The sequence below is a fragment of the Rhopilema esculentum genome, chromosome 19 (assembly GCF_057945365.1).
Source record: "Rhopilema esculentum isolate cy_ngs chromosome 19, ASM5794536v1, whole genome shotgun sequence".
Taxonomy (NCBI): Eukaryota; Metazoa; Cnidaria; class Scyphozoa; order Rhizostomeae; family Rhizostomatidae; genus Rhopilema; species Rhopilema esculentum.
In genome coordinates, this window is record NC_142833.1 from 8,790,191 (window position 1) to 8,794,119 (window position 3,929).

Consider the following 3,929-nt stretch of genomic DNA (forward strand, 5'->3'; position numbering starts at 1 on the left):
ATGATCATTTGTGGAGCTCCTCTTCGTGTCACAAAATTTTTCAAACTTCGCGGAAACATTGCTTTTACCATATCGTCTACACACTTGGAATGAATTGCTCTAGTTGTAGCATAAGTTAAAAGTGTGATATAGGCTTTCTTTATCTACTTACTTTGCTATTAGTAAATCGGGCCTGCTAGATGTTTGATTCAGCCTAAACAATCGTCCATTGACTTAGCAAGGATCAAATCTCGAGATGGACCCACTGACACCCAATAACTTCATTCACGAAAGAAGAATCAAAATATTTCCAAGAGAAGAAATATTCAGCGATGAAAAGAATAAAACAGACTGGAAGAAGATGCGAAATGTGCAGAAGAACAAGAAACATTAGTGAGATCAATGAAGCGCATAATACCTGCGCAGTCTCTGAGAATACCACAGGGAAAGTTGTAGGAGACATCGTCCTCATTAAGAACGACATGCAGCCCAAGAATATGTGGAAGCTTGGAAAGATCACGAGAACAATTAAAGGGTCTGATGGAACAACTCGAGGAGCAGAACTACAGACAATGACCAATGGGAGGGTGATGGTTATTGAACAACCCTTCAACTGTTGTATCAAGTTGAAAACAATGCCCAAGAAGATGCGGGTACCCCCGAGTAGGGGTCTGCCTCTGATGATACGATTCATGCAAGACCCAGAACAAGCCACTAGACAGGCGCACGATGCAGGCACCGCGGAGCAGATTACGTAATAAATTACCAGTAAAGCCTCTTTTTATACGTTTTTAGCCCCTCCTCCACTTTTTTAGACCCCTTTACTTTTTTTGACCCCCAACTCTTTTAGACCCTCTACTTTTCTCAGCACTCCACGGTGCCTGACACGATGTCATGAAGACACAGTTGATTTTAGAAGATGAAGAAGAGAATCAAATCTTCATTTTATTTGGTGGTGGTGCTACAAAGAACGGTATTTTATGACTTTTTGCTGCGAACAAGCTAAAGTCTTACGATAGATCAAATTATTTGATTATGACATTTTCAATTCCAATTCAGATGTTTATGAGATATCCAGTTGCTTACATAAATCAACGTAGTTGGATATGCATACCTCTTCCTAACGCAGAAGAAGTTTATCTCTATTACCTCTTACATCGGAGTTTTTATGGATTCATTAGAAAACGTTCATTTTGTGTCTTACTAAGCTAAGACTGTTTTGGCTGTAACTGAAACTCGTATAATTAGATGTTGCAACCTTAGCGTAGGCAGACAACAGTCCTACCGGCTAGAAGAAGCGCAAATGTTCTTGGTATTTAGAGAGGGCAAAGGTGTAAAACGAGATTTTTCTAACAGTAGCGTATATAGAGGGGGGTCAAGGGGGGCAAAACTCCACCTGTAGAGAAAAACAGATATTTTGTCAAAAAATTTCTGATCTTTGTCGGAAATATAAAATGGTTTTCTATTTTGATCTAAGTATTACATTTTGAGAGGAAAATCTTTTAAGGTTATTATAACAATTTCGTCAGTTGTTCTGAATCAGATGGGCATCTTAAAAGTACCTTTTGCGAAGAGAAGATCATAAAATCGTCAATTGGTATTATTCATGACACATTTGAGTAAATAATCAAACTTTTCTCCTGTTTTATTTCAGTTCTAATTTTATTATGATATGTTCTGAATCTGTGCAACAACTTTTTTGAATCTGTGTCAAATGCTCACCAAATGACATTCTTTAATGCAAAAAAAATTATTTTGCAATCTGGTATCAAGTCTGTGCGTCTCGTTGGTGGATGTTCTGTCACTCATGTAAATGATTAAGTACATTTGAAACCACCTTAGAAAGGGGATGCTTTCTCCTCGATTAGTTCATCTCTACTTAGATAACTCCTCCTAAAGAAACTCCTCTGCAAACAACATCTTACAAATCTGTTATTTCTTGCCTGTTATTATAAGTATTTTATGTAATGTGTAAACATTGTATGTAATTAGTTGTAATGCAGTTGTAGTAAGATATTGTATGTAGAGAAATTTTAAAACATACAAAACTGAACTGAATTGAACTATGTTCAAATGTATGAAAAAACTAAAAATATTTGCTAGATTTTGGTCGGAAAAATCACAATTTTTCACACCTCCTATGAAATTTCCCGTTTTTAAAAAATTAAATTTTCCGGTTTTCGGTTGCAAAAAAATTCAGTGAGAATGATTTTTGGTTGCTCTTCTTCACAGAAGATAAATCCCAACGAAATTTTTGGTACTTAATGTATTAGATGAATGTGCGATTGAAATAAAAAATTACTAAATTATCGATTTCAATTTTTGATCAATATTCTACTGATTTAATATGACTCAGTGTAACTTTTGCTTTTACTGTTAAATTTTATTTCTTTTGAGATTTATTGCCTCTGCAAACTACAAAATTGATGTAAAACACTTTAATCTGAAAGTTAATGAGCGTGACGTATTGAGCTTTTGAGTGGCAGGTGCAAACACAGTGAATTCTCTCAACAAGATTTCCAACATTGTCTCTTTGTTCAATATAATGTCATATTTTTTAACTATATTTCATCGTTCCATTCGTATAATCAATGTGTAGAAAACAAGAAGTGAGAATTTTGATTTCTCGGCTGAATAAAACTGTAAATCTTTTATTGTTCAGCAATTTCTGCATGCTCTTTGCAAGTATATGTAATGGAGATGAGAGTGACGCTATCGTTCAAAAATGCTATATCAAGCCAATTAAGATTGATTGGTGCGAATGCTATTAAAAATCAATAAAAACATCAAAGTCTCTCTACAACACTAATCGATACAGCTTTTCATTTTCTAAGTAAGGCAAAGCTATAATTGATTTGAAATTAGCCATTAATTATTGGGTAAGAAGGGTTACAGAAGATGAATCGAGTTCGTGGAATTTTACAAAAACGCCTATTTTTACAAAAAAAACATGGCTAATCAAATGTAATATTAATTAAAAAGTTCTATTAACTAAGCAACAAATATGATTACAACCTTTCATCATGAACAATATCTACGCTCTAGTCTATGTACAGTAAAAAGTTGACATGCCGGTCATAAACCTGCATCAGTCTTTTCTTTTAATGACCTCCTGTAAATCATAACAAATCTGCTTCTTTCCTTTGAAATCTGCGAATCATCGTTCAACTAGCTGTCGCTCAAAATATTTTTATCGACATCAAACCAGTCCGTAAAATCAATACGAATTTGACTTCTTTTTTGTTCAGACCTACAAAGCTCATGTCTAGATAAAATTTACCAGCTTCTTATCCAAAGAACCAGTCCAACAATTATCAAGACAGAGTAACAACTTTCAAGTCACGGAATCTTCTACCAAGTTTTCTCACAGTCGTCTTTTGATCCACCAAAATAAAGGGAATGTCACCATAATGAAACAAAACTTTAGTTCCAAAAATCATCAATTATTGATGAGGTGAAAATGTGATCCTAACATTCTGATGTGCTGGCTGATTTCAGGGACTTGATGAGTACCTCTGCAACATATTTGGCGACAAACAGAGTGTTTGCTTGTCAAAACAATGAGTAAGAATAATGAAAGAAGAGGAGAACGCAGAAGAGAGCTATTCCAAAAACCTGACAGCCCAAGCCATTTTCATTGTCATTGTTCTTCTGCCACAAGCTGAAAACTTAATCGGCTAGTAGAGAATGGCCAAAAACTGGCATTTTATCCGAAGGTACTGCCCCTGGGAAAATTTGCAATTTTTCGGTATTCATGACTTTAATTTGAGGCGAAAGCCGTTGCACTGTAGAATTCTTCCGAAAAATTGACATGAATGTACTGGAAAGCAAATTCAAATACCAATGAAATATTCCAACGGCTACCACAACTCTAATACACAAATGTGTTATTCATTGGCTGAGCCATGAGGTTCACCAGTTAGCAAAGTCAGAAGAAAGAAGATAAAATG